Source organism: Mesocricetus auratus, unplaced genomic scaffold (assembly GCF_017639785.1).
Source record: "Mesocricetus auratus isolate SY011 unplaced genomic scaffold, BCM_Maur_2.0 Super-Scaffold_100025, whole genome shotgun sequence".
Classification (NCBI taxonomy): domain Eukaryota; kingdom Metazoa; phylum Chordata; class Mammalia; order Rodentia; family Cricetidae; genus Mesocricetus; species Mesocricetus auratus.
In genome coordinates, this window is record NW_024429206.1 from 3,865,017 (window position 1) to 3,883,795 (window position 18,779).

An 18,779-nucleotide genomic window follows, 5' to 3' on the forward strand; every position below is an offset into this window, starting at 1 on the left:
TCCTCTCGGTCCTCCCTCCCGTGTCTCTTCCCCTCGGTGTCCTTCCCCCTTGCCCCTCTTGCCTGTGATGGATCCCCCACACACTTCTGAGGCCCCGCGGACACGTGGGATGAAATTGCAAATGGAACAGCCTGGACGATCCGTGGCTCCATGCTCTGCCTGGGCGCTGCCGACTGGAGCTGTTGCAGACCTGGCGCCTGCCCACAGGGAGGCCCAGTCTAGCCAGCAGCGGCCGGTTCTGCCCAGCTCACAGGAGGGAGAGAGGGGCTACTGAGCCGGGCCTGGGGACACCGCGCTGCGAGCGCTCGGGGAAGCGTGGGCACCGAGGAACAGTGCTTGGGCGTTCTGGGAGCGTGGGGTGGGATGCCAGCCCACAGCCCATCTGTGTCTGTCCTCGAACCTACTGCTTCCAATCCCTGCATGCATCTCTGCCATGGCCTAGAATCCTCATTCTTGTCCAGGATCCATCTCTTGGGCCTGTCCCAGAACCCCCAGGCTCTTCACCCAAGCTCGTACCACTTCTACTGTTGGTGGCCAAGAACCCACTTGCCTCACCCTGAACCCGTTTCCTGGCTCAGCTCAGAACCGACTCCTCCATGTCCCAGAGTCCTCACCTCTATCTCTTAAGCCCTCATCACAACTCCAGAAGTAGACGAACATCCCCCCCCCCACTGTTTGTTTTAATACAATAACCCAAACTGCGTCCATTGATTTACTAGGTTCTTCCACATGGCTGCGACCAAAACATCGGAGAGAAACCGCTTGAAGAGGAAGGCTTGTCTGGGTTCATGGGTCAAAGGTTTTTAAGTTCATCGTGGCAGAAAAGGCACGGAGGGTTGGTGGGCATGGAAATGTGAGATCCAGGCTCAGGAAACTGGGGCAAAAAAAAAAAAACCCAACAGTTTATTTGTCTGTCAAAACCCACTTCCACTGCCTGCTTCCTGCAGCTGGACCCATCTCCTCTCGGCTCCAGGGCCTCCCCAAATGGTGCCATAGACGGAGGAACAAACGATCAAACCATGAATATGACTTAGATTGGAGCATTCACAATTGAGACCCTGTAAAACGCACCGGCCTCAGAACACAGACGCGGGCTATAGAGGGCTACACACCAAGCCCCTTCTGCTCCAGTTGAGTAACTGGGCCGAGTGGCCACAGAAAGAATGTGTCTTGTGTCCTGCTTCACGTTTAGAAAGTTGCCCAAATTTAGTCTTGCCCAAGTCACTTATGCATAAAGAACGCTGTGTTTCATACGGCCGCCCGTCTGCGTTCCATTCCCGGACTGCACCATCTGCAGTTGCATTACGAATTAATATTGTCTATGAATCTTGTAATTATCTGTGACCAGTGTGATTACAGGGTTCCGTGTTTGTTAAAGAGTGTTTACTTGTTCGGTGGCCAGATTCCAGACATGGCTCTGATAACCCTTCTGGCTATTTCATTTTTTTTTTAAATTGGCTGAGAGTCTCAGAAAATGAATATGACCCCAATCTCGGTCAAGCTCCAATGAACTTAGTAGGTGAGTTCTGCCAGAAAAGCGTGTGCAGGACTTGCCGAGGGGACTCTGGGGGTGCGAACTGCGGACACATGGCCACTGTGCTAGCGGAAGGGTTGAGAGCAGAACTAAGAGCGTCTAAATTGCCTGCCTCCAGGGAGGCTGCCAGAGGTTCTCCTCCCTCCTGCCTTGTTGAGGGCAGTCATGGCAGCCCACTCTAGGCTGCACAGCCATCGTTACACCACCGGGAGCTTGTGGGCCACTGACTCCCTGCCTCTGCAGATGGGGTGTGAGTGCGTGTTTCGGGAGGTGGGGGTGGGGTGGGCTTGCATGAGGTCCCAGCTCAATCAAGGCCATAGTAAAACAACAGAGAATGTGTAGGGCTACTCTGGAATGAGATTCGGAAAGTCTGTTCAAGTCACAATTGTGTGCAGGTTAAGGCCCAACCAACAGCTTAGTTTGGGTAGGGACACATGCCTGAGTCCTAGAATGTAAAGAGCCAAGACAGGAGTTCTAGGCCAGTCTGGGTTCTGTCGCTAGCCTCCCCCCAGAACACCACACAAAAGAAAACGAGCAGCCTATAACTTACTTCACCATGCAATGTAGGTGCTTTCGAGATGTAATAGGATAACATTTTTGAAAAGAAAGGGATGGATCCATGGATCCAAGGTTAAGTTTCTAGGTAAGTTACACACACACACACACACACACACACACACACACACACTCACACACACAATGCATTATGATATCATTTTCTTCTTTATGGGGTTTGCACAAGAATGCCCTCACCCCTAAGGCTGTTTCTGTTTGAATGCTGGTTCCCTGCTGCTGGAACTATTAAGGAAGGATTAGGAGGCGTGGCCTTGTTGGAGGAGGTGTGTCACTGGGTGTGGGCTTTAAGGTTTCAAAAGCCCAGGCCCAGTTAGCGCTCTTATGGCTCTTGTGCTCTCTCTCTCTCTCTCTCTCTCTCTCTCTCTCTCTCTCTCTCTCTCTCTCTCTCTCTCTCTCTCTCCTATTTGACTCACAGATAGGGTGTAAGCACCCAGCTGCCGTACTCCCGACCATGACTCACCCTCTGGAACTGTAAGTTGCCTTGGTTATGGTATCTTCACAGAAGCAAGGAACTAATGAAGGCACCTGCTTAATGTGCATGTGCAGGTCTATATGTGTATTCCTGTGGCAGTAGAAGAGGAACACATGTGTGTTCTCTTACATAGGATGTTCTGCATTCATACATGCAAAAATATCCCTTGGAGGAGGCTTTCTGGCATCATAGGATTTTTAAGTTCATGGATGTAGGGAAAAGGGACCAGTCAAAGAAACACACCCTGAGCAGAGCCAAAGAAACACACTTTGGCCCTGCAACCAGAACCAAAGAAATGTACCCTGACCCTAAAACCAGTGCCAAAGGAACACACTTTGTCCCTGGAATCAGAGTCAGTGAAAGAAATGTACCCTGGCCCTAAAATTGGAGCCAAAAGGCTAAAAAGGACCAGAGAAAGAAACACACTTTGGCCCTGAAACCAGAGCCAAATCTGACCCTAATCCTGTGTAAAAAAGTAACCAATCCCGGAGCAGAGCTCTAGCCAATCTGAGCTCAGCACTGAAATCGGACCAATCCCTACCCTGGAAAAACTTCCCCAACCCCAGGAACCCCTATATAAACCCTGTGTATGTTCAGCTTGGCTGGTCCAGCTGTCTTCCAATAAACACCTTTGGATGAGCTTCGGGGTGAAGATCTTCTTTGCGGCTGCGACAGAGCAAAGGCGACCCTGGGCAGAGCAGAGCAGAGCGAGCAGAGGCGACCCTGGGCAGAGCAGAGCAGAGCAGAGCGAGCAGCGCTGTAACACTTGCCCGGGAAACCTTCCTTGGCAGAGCGGAGTTGTTACACTCTGCTCCCGCCCGGCTCCCTGCTCTCCGCTCGGCTCTCCAGGAGCAGAGCTGAACTGTAGCAACTTCGCCCGAGAAACCTCCTGCGGAGCAAAACTGCTACACTAGGCGAACATCCCCAGCTGGAAGACCCTGTCCTGCCGTGCCGGAGCGGAGCTGACACACCGGAGAAGCCTTTCTCTGAGGCAAGGCTGTAAGCTGCCAAGCTTACTGCAACCCGTGGTGGTCCTTGGCTCCCGAGCTCCAGGATACCTTTCTACCTGAGCTGTGTAACACTCAGTATCCTTGGCTCCCGAGCTCCAGGATACCTTTCCACCTGAGCTGTGTAACACTGGGTATTCTGTGACTCCCGAGTGCCAGAATACCTAACCCACTCCTGTTCCATCCTGTCCTGACCCATCCCGACGAAACGCTTACATTTGGTGCCGAAACCCGGGATAGGCTCTCCTGGTGCCTGTGCTCCCTTTCATGGTCTGAGCCGCACTGGGATCCTATCCCTCATCTTCAGTCTACCCGTGACTTGGATAGGCTCTCCTGGTGCCTGTGCTCCCCTTCGTGGTCTGAGCCGCACTGGGACCCTATCTCTCATCTCCAGTTGGCCTGCAGCAGACTCGCCTTCCAGCTCACCAATCGCTTGACACTACATCCACCATCAACGATTGGGTAAGTCTCCCCTTCAGCTCCCTAAGTCAGGGATACTTGTAGAGACGGAGGTACCCCAGCCAAGGCCCTTAAGGCTACAGCTGACCCTCCTCACCTTACCCCAGCCTACCACCCTTGAAATTGCAATCCTGCAGTTTCCTTAGGCCCCACCGGGTCATTGCGTCCCTTCCTGACCTCCTCCCTTGGAGCTGGCTGTCGTTGCACAGCTCCTCTAGGCCCTTGCGGCTTCTACGATTCCAATCCTGACCCTTTCCTTTGGATGAGACCCTTTTAGAGCTCGGTTTCCGTCTACGCCTTCTGGCCTCTAGAAAAGCCCTGGTACCAGGCGCCGAGTCTCTTCTGGCTTAGCCGGGCTAAGCCTGACCCCCGTTGAGTTGGGTGACGACCCTCTGAACGGCTTGGTCCTCTTTCGGTGGTCCTCCCTGAGTCCTGGGGACGCCCTTGACTACAGGCTGCAGTGACCTTTTCCTTCTCATCCATGGGAACCGTGTCATCCGTACCCTCCCATTCCCCCTTGGGATGCCTCCTAGAAAACCTCAAGTCTCTACACCTGACACCTGAACTAAAGGGTTCTAAACTTATTCGCTTTTGCAATAAAATTTGGCCTAAATACCATTTAGATAATCAGTCCAAATGGCCACGTAATGGCACCCTCGATCCCAATATTATTCGGGACCTTTACAACTACTGTGAGCGATTGGAGAAATGGAAGGAGATTTTCTATGTCCAGGCTTTCTCTCTGCTACGCTCCAAGCCTTCTCTCTGTGCCTCATGCTCTCCCACTCAACTTCTTTTGGCTAGGAAGTCTAAACAAGATAATCCCTCCACTACTTTTGATCCAGCCAATGAGCCTTCTCCCCGTCGAACAAAACCCTCAGCTCCTCCTCTTGTGCTGGCCCCTCCGATTTCCCTTCCTCCCTCTTCAGTGACAAGTCACCCTAGTCAGCATTCACTGGCACCCTCCTTCAGCTCACCACCAACAGTCCCTAGTCCTCCCACTACTCGGTCCCGCTCCACTAAGGGACCACCCCCTTTACCTCCCCAACCTAAACCAGCTCCAGTTCTCCCCTTGCGAGAGGTTGCTGGGGTGGATGGCTTAGTCAAAGTTCATGTCCCCTTCTCATTGACTGAACTCTCCCAAATAGACAAAAGATTGGGATCCTATAGTGCCAACCCTTCCACCTTTATTAAAGAATTCCAGTATATTACCCAGTCCTATAACCTTACCTTCCATGATGTTTATATGATTCTTACCAACAATCTCCTCCCTGAGGAACGCAGGCGAGTTTGGGAACAGGCTAGAATCTATGCAGATGACATCCATCAAACTGATGATACCTACCCAGTTGGATCTATGGCAGTTCCTGACCAGGAACCTGACTGGGATTACAATACCCCAGGGGGCATTCTAGCTAGGAAGCGGTTTTTAACTTGTCTCCTGGCTGGTCTCCGTAAGGCTGCTCTTAAAGCAGTAAATTATGAAAGGATCCAAAGGGTCATCCAGGACAAGGATGAAAACCCATCCCAATTCCTAGACCGTCTTACAAAGGCCCTCTTACAATACACCAATGTGGATCCTGAGACTCAAGATGGAAACCAACTCCTTATGACCTACTTTTTTTCCCAAAGTTACCCTGATATTAGGGCCAAACTCAGACGTCTAGAAAAGGGCCCCTTAACTCCACAGTCAGAAGCCCTAAATGTGGCATTCAAGGTGTACCATGGAAGGGATAAAAAGGCCCAAAAACAAAAATACCTAATGATGGCTAAAAGCTCTTGGCCAGCCAAAACGAAAGCCCAGGCTCCCAAAGGACAAAGGCTCCTACGTCCTTGTTTCAAATGCGGTCAGGAAGGCCACTGGGCCCGGGCCTGTCCAAACCCTCGTAAACCACCAGGACCATGTCCAAGGTGCCATCAAGAGGGACACTGGGGCATTGATTGCCCCCATGTTCCTGACAGCATGGGGACATCAATCCCAGATCGCCCTTCAACTGACCTCCTTGGCCTGGCCATTGATGACTGACGATGGGGCCCGGGCTCCCTTGGCCTGACCACCGCCATCTCCGACAGGGAGCCTCGGGTAGTTATCATAGTATCAGGGAGGCCTATCTCCTTCCTCCTGGACACTGGAGCCACTTTTTCAGTCTTGACAAATTTTTGGGGACCAACCACTCTTTCTTGTTCCTCTATTGTCGGAGTAGGAGGACAGCCCTATCAGGCCCAACAAACCCCACCACTTAACTGTATCTTTAAGGGTATCCCCCTTACTCATTCCTTCCTAGTGATACCAACCTGTCCCATCCCATTGCTGGGAAGGGACCTTTAGCCAAAGTGGGAGCCTCCATTTCTTTTGCTCCTCCTATCCGTTTGGCCTCAGGTTTGCCAGCTGTTCCCCTTCTCCTCCTCCTACAAACCACACAGTCTAACACACTTCTTCCCTTACCATCCTCTCAGGTATATCCTCAGGTATGGGACACCCAAAATCCCTCTATAGCCAAACATCACACCCCTCTAATCATCCGACTACAAAACCCTGCCAAATATATAACTAAGGCTCAATACCCACTTTCACTCCAAAGTCTCAGGGGACTCAAACCTCTCATCTCTGACCTCCTGAGAAAAAGTCTTCTTTGCCCCACTTCTTCCCCCTTCAACACCCCCATACTTGCAGTCAAAAAACCTAATGGAACCTACCGCCTGGTTCAGGATCTCCGACTTATTAACTCAGCAGTAGTGCCCCTTCATCCTGTAGTTCCCAATCCTTATACTCTACTCTCCACCATCCCTTCAAAAACTTCTCATTTCTCTGTCCTTGATCTCAAGGATGCCTTCTTTTCTATTCCTCTAGACCCCCAGTCACAAAATATCTTTGCCTTTACTTGGACTGACCCAGACACTCACATTTCTACACAACTTACTTGGACAGTCCTACCTCAAGGGTTCCGGGACAGCCCCCATTTATTCGGTCAGGCCCTAGCCTCTGATTTATTCTCTTTGTCTCTCCCAAAATCCAAGTTGATACAGTACGTAGATGACCTTCTCCTTTGTAGTCCATCCCTAGAAATAAGCCAGGCCGACACCTCTACTTTGTTAAATTTTCTATGTAGCCGAGGATATAGGGTATCACCCTCTAAGGTCCAGCTGTCCATTCCTCAGGTAACTTACCTAGGACTAACTATTACTCCAACTCATAAGGCTATTACCCTAGATAGAAAAAACCTAATACAATCACTTACAGTCCCCACCACAAAGGATGAAATCTTATCCTTCCTAGGAATGGCCAGCTTCTTACGTTCTTGGATTCCTTCCTTCTCCCTTCTTGCTCGCCCTCTGTATCAGGCAGCCCTTGGCCCATCACATGAGCCTCTCCTTGCACCTGTTACCAAGCCATTTCGTCAGCTTCAACAGGCCCTCCTACAGGCTCCAGCCTTACACCTTCCAGACTTAACGCGTCCCTTCTCTCTCTATGTTACTGAGAAAGAGGGATATGCCCTCGGGGTCCTGGGTCACCAACTGGGACCTTCCTTTGCACCAGTCGCATACTTATCAAAAAAATTAGACCACACTATCCAAGGTTGGGCACCTTGTCTGCGGGCTCTGGCTGCAGCTGAACTCCTCATACGAGAATCAAAGAAGTTAACCTTTGGGTCTCCTACTACTGTCCTCTCTCCTCACCACCTGTCCCATCTTCTAACATATAAGGGTCTCCAAACATTACCCCCTCCAGAGTTCTCTCCCTTCAGGTAGCATTAGTAGAGGATACAACACTTACCTTTCAGCCATGCCCACCTCTTAATATTTCAAATCTTCTCCCCCAACCAGTCTCAAAATACTCCCCATCTCACTCTTACATTGAGACCCTAGAAGAGTTACTACCTCATCCTACACATATACATGAGGGAGCTCTACCCCAAGCCACCTATACATGGTATACGGATGGCAGCTCCTTCCTAAACCTGTCATACCATCTCTTATTTCAAACCTTAATCTCTACATACAAGCTATTAAATAATGTCTTGCCTAACCGCTTTGAAGAATGCTGGTTGTGTGTCCCTCCTGGGTCAAACTCACAACCACCCTTTGTGGCCTCACCCATTGTCTTAACAGATTTTCCCACTTTGCCACTTCTAAACTGCTCTGAGCCAAACATTACTACCACCCCTTATCTCTCCCACATCTCTCTCTTCGGTATCTCAGACTGCTTTAGCTCAGCAGGAACACACCTTGTGGGCATTCTAGATTCTAAAGACTACAACAATACCATAACACTTAATACTACCACACAGCCCCTATGTCCAAATATTCACAATGCGTCGATTCTCTGTGGCACACAGGTATACCACTGCCTGCCTGCCAGTTGGTCTGGGACATGTACCCTGGTGTTCCTCTTCCCTAAATTAGGAGTGATACCTGGTAAAGAGCCCCTACCAATTCCCATCACTCAGTTTATAGCAGGACGACATGACAAGCGAGCAATTCAGATCGTACCCCTCCTGGCAGCTCTGGGCATAACTGCAGGTGTGGCCACAGGAACAGCAGGATTAACCATTTCCCTAACGATGTACCATAGGCTTTCCTCACAATTCATCCAGGATTTCCAACAGGTAACTCAAACCATCCTCACCCTTCAGGGTCAGATAGACTCCCTATCTGCTGTAGTACTACAAAATCGGAGAGGACTAGATTTACTAACAGCAGAAAGAGGTGGACTTTGCCTCTTTCTCGGGGAAGAATGTTGCTTTTATGTTAACCAGTCAGGAATAGTAAAGGATAAAATTCAACAACTTCAAACAGACCTTCAAAAATATAAAGAACAACTTGATAGCTCTGGCCAGTGGATCACTAATAATCCAATATGGAACTGGATGCTACCTTTTCTAACTCCTCTTCTCTCTGTTTTCTTAATTCTACTAGTGGCACCCTGTCTTATAAATTTTTTGTCTAGATTCCTTCAACAACAAGTTCAAAAAATTTCTAACCAAACTTTCAACCAGTTGTTATTACAGGGTTATCAGCCCCTAGCTAAGGAACCAGAAAGCTACAACACCTGGACACATCTGGACAAAGATGAAGATTGCCCCATGAACCTCGACGCCCCCATTCAGCAGGAAGTAGTCTAATGATAACACCGCCCCTTTTCCAAACCCCAGTTTTATTAAACAAAAAAGGGGGAATGTAGGGAAAAGGGACCAGTCAAAGAAACACACCCTGAGCAGAGCCAAAGAAACACACTTTGGCCCTGCAACCAGAACCAAAGAAATGTACCCTGACCCTAAAACCAGTGCCAAAGGAACACACTTTGTCCCTGGAATCAGAGTCAGTGAAAGAAATGTACCCTGGCCCTAAAATTGGAGCCAAAAGGCTAAAAAGGACCAGAGAAAGAAACACACTTTGGCCCTGAAACCAGAGCCAAATCTGACCCTAATCCTGTGTAAAAAAGTAACCAATCCCGGAGCAGAGCTCTAGCCAATCTGAGCTCAGCACTGAAATCGGACCAATCCCTACCCTGGAAAAACTTCCCCAACCCCAGGAACCCCTATATAAACCCTGTGTATGTTCAGCTTGGCTGGTCCAGCTGTCTTCCAATAAACACCTTTGGATGAGCTTCGGGGTGAAGATCTTCTTTGCGGCTGCGACAGAGCAAAGGCGACCCTGGGCAGAGCAGAGCAGAGCGAGCAGAGGCGACCCTGGGCAGAGCAGAGCAGAGCAGAGCGAGCAGCGCTGTAACACTTGCCCGGGAAACCTTCCTTGGCAGAGCGGAGTTGTTACACTCTGCTCCCGCCCGGCTCCCTGCTCTCCGCTCGGCTCTCCAGGAGCAGAGCTGAACTGTAGCAACTTCGCCCGAGAAACCTCCTGCGGAGCAAAACTGCTACACTAGGCGAACATCCCCAGCTGGAAGACCCTGTCCTGCCGTGCCGGAGCGGAGCTGACACACCGGAGAAGCCTTTCTCTGAGGCAAGGCTGTAAGCTGCCAAGCTTACTGCAACCCGTGGTGGTCCTTGGCTCCCGAGCTCCAGGATACCTTTCTACCTGAGCTGTGTAACACTCAGTATCCTTGGCTCCCGAGCTCCAGGATACCTTTCCACCTGAGCTGTGTAACACTGGGTATTCTGTGACTCCCGAGTGCCAGAATACCTAACCCACTCCTGTTCCATCCTGTCCTGACCCATCCCGACGAAACGCTTACAATGGAAAGCTAAGAAGAAGAAAAAAAGCACTTGGAATGGAGGGCAGGGAGAACGCCTGCATTTCCCATAGTGCCTAATTTAACTCATTTTTAGACAGAGGCTTGCTATACCCAGGCTACAACTCGGGCTGTGTCACGCACCCTTATGCACTGAGCCATGCCACTGTCCCACTGACACATGGTGGCATGCACCCTTACCCTCTGAGCCATCCTACTGTTCTACAGAAAGAATTTTAAAACTAGTCTGTGATCATCTTAAATATACAGAAAACAATTTTGACAAAAATCCATCACCTAAGAACGCAGAGCAAAGTAGAAGTAGAAGGGAATGACAGAGTGCCTGGCAGAGTAGAGAGTGCTGCATGTGTGTGCACGTGTGTGTGAGTGGAGAGATCCCGGCAGAAGCCTTTTTTCTCATAGTGGCTGGAAGTTAGGAAAGTTTAACACCCATTGCTTTGGATAAATTTTCAGAGAAGGATATATGTGTATGTGTGTGTGTGTGTGTGTGTGTTCAAGAATGTTCCTTGCATTTTTTAGGAAGAAAACACACATTAAAACACTTATTCTGTTTGGAACATTGTCACCAGCATGAAGGGAATGGCTGCATGGCTCAGAGCTGTTCTGCTCACACAAAGTTCTGAGCTTTGGCCAACACCTTGGAATACTCACCTTCCCTCTTGGGAAGGCTGGTTGGGATATGTGTTTCAATTCGAGTCCCTACAGGGTTCCTATTGTCCTCAATGAGGACCATGTCGTTGGAGTCAAACCTTGGTTTCATTCGGGAGCCAGGCATGTGATGTCCCACAATGAGTGCTTTCTTCTTCAGAATCTGGTCGCCGACCTTGCCCACCCCACTCTTGTTATAGACTTGGATGCATCGAGGAGGCTGATGGTATGGGGTGTTCCCAGGGCACTATTGTCCACTATACTCACCAGAGTCATCTTCTGGGTTGCATTGAGGTTCCCAGAGGTGCTGAAGCAGCACTGGCCGGATGCTCTGCTGACATGGGCAAAGGGGTCCCAGAGCTCAGTAAGAACAGTCATGGGATTCCCAAGATGGCTAACCCAGTTGGCTTCCAGGGAATCTCCTGCCAGGAACCCGACTAGGCAGGCCCTGCCCCGCCCCCTGTGCATCTCCTTGCATTTTTTAATGTAGAAAAAAATTCAGTGAGCACAAGCCAGAGACAGAATCCACTGGTCTAGAAAGATCTTTGAAGTGTCAAGTGTCTGTAATCCCAGAATTCAAGAGGCTGAGGCAAAAGGATTACTATAGATTTGAGACCAGCCTGTAATACATAGATGGATTAGAACAAATTCTGTATTGGTGGATAGTGTAGTATAAAGTGTAAAAATATATACTAATATTTATTAATAGCAAAAACGTTGTGTGAGCCTGACCAACACAGATGCTGTGAAGCAAAATGTTAAGAATGGATAAAGTTGAGCATAACGTGTCGTTTGTTCCATCTGTCTCTCTGAATGGTTGAAATGTCACAAATGGTAAAATGTTAAGAATGGATAAAGTTGAGCATAACGTGTAGTTTGTTCGATTTGCCTCTCTGAATGGTTGAAATGTCACAAATGATAAAATGTGACTAGGCAAAGCGAGGTTTTGAAAGTTTGGGGTGTGAGTTTCTAATATGATGCAAGTTGTTTGCAGCACAGGACTGGTCATTTTAGAATGGTTCAACTTGGAGTTGCTGGTGCCACCTTTGGGGTTTCTGGTAATTCCCTCTGGCAGCTGGCTTTCTGACAATTTTATTCACCATCGTGAGTGTGTGTGTGTGTGTGTGTGTGTGTGTGTGTGATGGTTAATGTTACCATCGAGTTGACAGGATTTGGAGTTTCCTAGGAGACACATCTGGGCAAGTCCATGAGGGTCTTTTTGGATACATTTAACTGAGATAGGAAGAAACACCGTGAGTGTGGGGAGCATCATCCCATGGACTGCATGGATCCAGGCTGAATAAAAAAGGAAGTCTGGAAAAGTTGAGCTGAATGCCAGCGTTCCTGATCTCAGGTGGTATGTGACCAGCCACCTTGGACTCTTGGCAGATTGCAGTCCTTGAACTACGTATTTGGTGATAAGAATGAGAGAAGTAACTAATATAGGAAATTTAAAAAAATGGTGTGACTATTTCCCTCAAAAGCCCCAGATGAATGGGAACCTCCACCCTGGGAACCAAAGAGAAGTCAAAACCCAGCATCCTAGATGAGTTTGCAACCCTCCAAATGGAACTCACATTGAAGGTAGCAATTTTTTGGTTGGCATGGACACCAGGGGCATTCCGTCCAGAAAGCAGAGCCACAAGCAGGTGTTCCAAAATGAACACGTTCCAAAAGCGGTCAAGATCACCCACACTAATCCAATAATGTGCTGCTGACATCCATTTGGCATTTGAACTTCCTGCTTATGGCGTAAATTGTGGGGCCAGACACGTGGGCAGCGAGGACCTGCTTCCAGATGCTGGAGTAAGTGAATTACTCAGAACCTCTCTGCAAAAAAGCCTGCCTGTCACTGGGTCAGCCCGATTCATTTCCTCATTACTCATACTGGGTCACTGTGCTACAGTCTGGTTGCGGAAAGCCCAGACTTGATCCTAAGCTGATGGAGCTGTCTCAGAATGTCACGGGATCTTTAAGAGGATGGAGGTTTAGCCCAGACCCTCTTTCTGTCTACCGTTTTCTACTCCACTGAGTTGGAAGGAGGTGAGGAGTCCAGCCACATGCTCCCAGCACTGTGAGCCACTTCCCTGACATGGCATGTGCCACGTTGGTATTCTGTCATGGTGATGACAAAACTATCCAAAGTGATCTGGTCGCTCTGTGTCCCTTAGGTGCACTGGACTAGCTTTGGGTAAGTGGCATATGCTGACACAGATTCTCGAGGTGATAGTGTTAAAAGAGTATCCAACTTGGGGCATTTTGCTATAGCAACATCAAACTGGCTGGCATGTTAGGCACAAAGGGTAAGGGTGAGTGCTCCCATAGGGGAAAGCAAACGAGTAGAGCTTAGGTTCCGATATCGAAAGAGTCAGCCCGGAGCCAACCCCAAACTATGACTCAGCTCTTGTCCGCAGTAGCTCTCGTCTTGATGACACACTTTGTTCCCATGAGACTTTCTTATGGGAACAGACTGGACCAAGTACAGGCTTCCACTTCTGAATCCAGTTGAGGTGATCTTCATTGAACTTGGAAAGGGGATTTGCTCAGTTGGCAGAGTGCTGGCTGTGCTAGTGTGAGGACCTGAGTTTGATCCTAGACCCACCTTCTGAGGGTAGTGGCGTGTGGCTATAATCTCAGCTTTGGGGAGATGGAGACAGACAGCATGGGGATTTTATGGAGAGCCAGTCTAATCAGCAAGCTCTAGGCCAATGAAAGACAGTGTCCCATAAACAAACAAACAAACAAACAAACAAACAAACAAACAGAAAACCCAAGACAGATAGCTCCCGAAGAAAGACAGTCAAGGTTGATTCCTGGCTTTCTCTCTCTCTCTCTCTCTCTCTCTCTCTCTCTCTCTCTCTCTCTCTCTCTCTCACACACACACACACACACACACACACGCACACACACACACACACACGTAACCTCTCCCCAGTGTGCACCACACATATGCAGATTATTGGACAGACAGTGCCTTGATGTACCACACTGGCTGTACAAATGAGGCACGGTTATGTCAAAGTAGACTGAGCAGTTTTGACCCAAGAAAGCACAATAAGAAAGTAATATAAGCATTTAGCCTTCTGATTTATTCATCTTTTAACACAGGGTCTTTCTGTGTAACCTTGGCTGGCCTGGAGCTCACAGAGCTGTACCTGTACAGCCTCAGAAGTGTCCGTGCCACCACAGCTAGCTTAGGAATTTCGTCTTTATAAACATTCTGAGCCCAGGAGCAGAGCAGACAGAGCTGGCATCACAGACTGCCTAGTGGAGACAGACTCTCCCATCCCCAGCCCACCTTAGACTTCCCGGTTACTTCTAAACTCTAAAACCTTCCAGAGGAGGCCTCCAGAGTTCCATTACTCATTCAACACACAACAGAGATAAGCATACTGGCCACACAGCATCAATGGGATATGGGTAAGCACTGAGGTAACTCAGTACGGGGGGGGGGGGGGGACTTGTAATGCAGTCTTCAGAAAGATTTTCAAACATGTCAACATTTAAAAGTTACAAGACACCTCTTGTCCTCAGCTCCTTTCTCTGTTGCTGTGATCTAGTAGCTGACAAAGCAACTTCCGGGAGAAAGGATTAGTTCTGGCTTGTGGCTCTAGGGTGTAGTCCATATGGGAGGGGGCCATGGCCAGCAGGATTGTGAGACCGATGCTCCCATCACATCCACGCTCAAGAAAGAGCAAGGAAGGCTTGTGTTCAGTACACTTCTCCTTTACATTCAGTCCAGGATCCCAGACTAGGGAATGGTTCTGCCCAGAGTGGGCGGGTCTTCCCCATCTAAACCTAGTGAGGGTACTCTCTCATAGGCATTCCCAGAGGCCCACCATCTCCCAGGTGATGCAAGGCCTATCAAGGTAACAGCTATGATTAACAATTATACAAGTTTTAAAAACAAACAGAAAACAGGCTAGCAAGATGGCTCATCAGGAAAAGGGAGTTTCTGCACACACCTGAAAACCCGAGTCCCACATCTGGAACCCACGTGGTGAAGAGGAGAACCTAACTCCACAAAACTGTCCTCTGACCTCCACATTCAGGCACCCCCACAATGTGTCACACCCCACAATAATACACACTTAGAAAGTCTTGTAAGAAGAAAAATTTCCAGGCTCTCTCGGAAAGAGGTGCTATTCAGCCATGGTGGGGCATGTTTGTGACATACATAATTGCCTGTGTGTAAGGCTTACTGTCATCCCTGGCACCACTGGTGGCTGTCACTTGTCACTGTCTTTACTCTGTACGTGTGTGAGTGCTGATAGTGAGGTGATGTTCCTTGGCTCCCTATCTTCATCAAAAATGGAGAAACAATAGCCAGACCAAGAGGGTGGGCTGATGGGTTACTCTGTCACCTTCTGTGTCCCTTGAATTTAAAGATCCTACAACCACATGGCAAAAAAAAAGTTAGAAAGGAAAGGTGGATATATGCTTCAGGAGTTCATAGGAACGAGGATTGGGCTTGGCAGTGTCTGAGAATTCCCCACCTGGAAGCTGACAGCAAGCAGAGACGGAAAGGTACAGGGATGTGAAGGCTACGGTGTGCGCATGCTTGTTTAGGGGATGGCACAGAGCTCATGGGGCTGGGACAGGGTGAACGGGGAGTGTGCAGGAACGTGAACTGGACAACAGTTCAGGTGTGTGTGTGTGTGTGTGTGTGTGTGTGTGGTATGTGTGTGTGGTGTGTGTGTGTGTCTGTGTGTGTGTGTGTGTGTGGTGTATGTGTGTGTGTGGTATGTGTGTGTGGTGTGTGTGTGTGGTTTGTGTGTGGGGTGTGTGTGTGTGTGTCGTGTGTGTGTGTGTGTGTGTGTGTGTGTGTGTGTGTGTGTGGTGTGGTGTGACCAGAGGCTGACATTGGGTGTCTTTCTCTACTACTCTCTCTATCTAATTTTACTTTATTTTTTGAGAATTTCATATATGTATACTTGAAATATGATCATATCTAATTTCATTTCCCCCTCCAGTTCCCCAAAACATCCTCCTCCCAATTTTGTGTCTTTTTTTTTTTTAAATAATCCACTAAATCCAGTCAGTGCTGCCCATGAGTTTGGGGCATTCACTGGATTATGGGAAATCCTCTTGTGGCCACAGCTTCAAAAAAAAATGGTCTCCAGTGTCAATAGTTCAGAAAGGGGTGGGGCCTGGAGGTCAGAAAGGGGTGGGGCTTGGAGGTCGGCTACCTCATTATGCTGGAATGTTGGCTGATTTGATCACCTGTAGACAACCATAGTTGCTGGGTCTGTGAGTGCAATGGCCATGCCATGTCCAGAAGACAGTGTTTACAGCTTTTTTCCTCACCCTGACTCCTACATTCTTTTTTTTTTTTAAGTGTGGCCCCATACACTCATGTCTTTTTTTAAAGATTTTATTTATTTATTAATATGTATACAATGTTCTGCCTGCATGCCAGAAGAGGGTACCAGATCTCATTACAGATGGTTGTGAGCCACCATATGGTTGCTGGGAATTGAACTCAGGACCTCTGGAAGAGCAGCCAGTGCTCTTAACCTCTGAGCCATCTCTCCAGCCCGACTCCTACATTCTTTCTGTCTCCTTTTCCATGATGTTTCCCAGGCCTGGGTGATGGCGGTTGTGGGGTCGATATGGATGTCCCACTTAGGGATGAGCTCCTTTACTCTCAGCACTTTAAAAAAATATTTTATTTATTTATTTATTGTGTATACAGCCTTCTGCCTGCAGGCCAGCAGAGGGTACCAGATCTCAAGGTGGTTGTGAGCAACCATGTGGTTGCTGGGAATTGAACTCAGGACCTCCAGAAGAACAATCAGTGCTCTTAACCTCTGAGCCATCTCTCCAGCCCTACTCTCAGCATCAGCTGCTCTCTGCACAAAGACACTTCTCTGATCAAGGCTGAAGACAGTCCAGGTCACAGGTGTAGACACAAATATTTACAAGTTGTCTTAGTTTGGTTTCTGTTATTGTGATAAACATCAGGAACGGAAACAGCTTGAAGAAGGAAGGTTCCATTTCAAGTTACAGGTCACAATCTATCATTGAGGGAAGTCAGAGCTGGAACTCAAGGCAGGGGAATGAAGAAGAAACCAAGGAGGAACACTCCTTACTGGCTTGCTCAACTTGCTTTCTTATTCACCTGCTCAGGGGTGGCATCCTTCCAGTGTCTCTAGCTGGATGCCAAAGAGGAGAGCACCCACTGTTGGAGTCCTCACAGTGAGCTTCCTGGGACATCAGGACAGTGAGGAGGACTGAGACACAAGAGGAAGGTACCAGATCACCATCTGGGACACAAATCAGGAGCGTAGGATCCCTGCTTAGGACACTAGAAGCTGGCTTTATTGCCTTGTGGGTGCACTCAACTATTGTCCAAGTCCTTTGACTTCTGGCCAGCAAGAATCTGGGTTCTGGGAAACCTGGGGCCCAGCACAAGTACAAACTTTAGCATTGCTTCAGAAGCAAAGCTGTTCAGGTGCTGACTTAGTTTGGATAGAGCAAGAGGCACCTTTCATTGGATGGCCATCCCTGGAGATGTGTCCCTAATCTGCTTGCTATTAATGGAATCTGCAACTCCTGTAGAAAATTTCCGGGGGGCATATCTCCCTCAATGCACACCAAACTAATGCTTCTGCAGTATAAGGCAGGCCTGGAGCACCTGCATGGAGCACCTCCCTCCTGCCACAGCTGCCACTCAAGAGGCTTGTGTCGTTGCTCTGAGGGAGGAGCCTACAGCCACCTTGCTTGACTGGCTGACTTGGCAAGATGCAGGCACTCAGAGTTTCCTGGTATTTAGGGAGAAAGAAACACAGTGAAGTTTAAGGAGAAAAGAGAGTTAAGTCCCCTGGTCACCAGCCACATTCCTGGATGCTGCTTGTTGGCTTGCTCAGATTCACACTTAGCTGGTTTTCTTGTACAACCCAGGACTATCTGCCTAGGGAATGGTGCAGCCCACAGTGGACTGGGTCCTCCTGCATTGATTGACACCTAACACATAGGCCAACTTGATGTGAACAACCCCTCAGTGGAGACTTTATTCCCAGCTGCCCCTAGGCTGTGTTTGGTTGACAGTCAAAGTTAACTAGAACAGCTTTTGTAACCACCATGGACTACTTGCCCAGGGCTGGGTCAGTAATTAAGACTATTCCATCCCACAAGCTTGCCTATGGGCTAGTCCACACAACCAAGAGCCTCCAGGGCAGGGCTGGGTCTCTGAGCCATGGCTCAGGTGGTCAGTGCTTAGGTCTTGGGAGGTCACACTGTGAACCATGTAGCTTGCCATGCAGAACTAGTGGCTTTCTGGTGTCTCCCTTAGTGTGGACTTCTCCCAGCTTACCTCCGAATCGCTCAGAAACATTCAGGCTTTGAGGTCAGAGCAGTCACACATGGGGCCTTTCCAAGCTGCCAAGGATGACCTATGAAAGGAAAGAGTTAGCTACCCCATAGCCCTCCCCTGCTCTATTCTGCCAGGGTCTCCCAGAATATGACCAAATATCCAACTTTCTCGCACACTAAGATAAGGCTGTCTTTAGCTCGCCGATGTCCATTAGCTCATGCGTCTGCCCTGTGTCAGATACTCCTCTGAGCATGAATCTGTCAGTTGTGCCAGCTGTGCTGTTAGCAAACTTAACCCAGTGACCAATTAGCAGCCACCGCTGGGCCTTAAACAAGTGCTTGGAATGTGAACACGGCAACCAGGGCGGTTTTGCCAGAGATGTGGCTTCCCATCCTCCACTTCCCAAAAGACGTGGCGTAGGAAGGAGGAATTTTCCTATTATTTCATAACTGTTTTTTTGGATTCTCAACTTTTACTTTCTTTTCTTTCCTGTCCCCCCCCACCAACATCAGCTATCCCTAAATGCACTTGTTCAGCTGGCCTCAGGAAGTGTGTGCCCA

General features: G+C 48.9%; 1 pseudogene; it reads right to left on the bottom strand.

Annotated features, from left to right (window-relative positions):
• Positions 1-10,836: 10,836 nt before the first annotated feature.
• On the bottom strand, positions 10,837-11,282 carry LOC101841375 (annotated as a pseudogene).
• Positions 11,283-18,779: the final 7,497 nt, after the last annotated feature.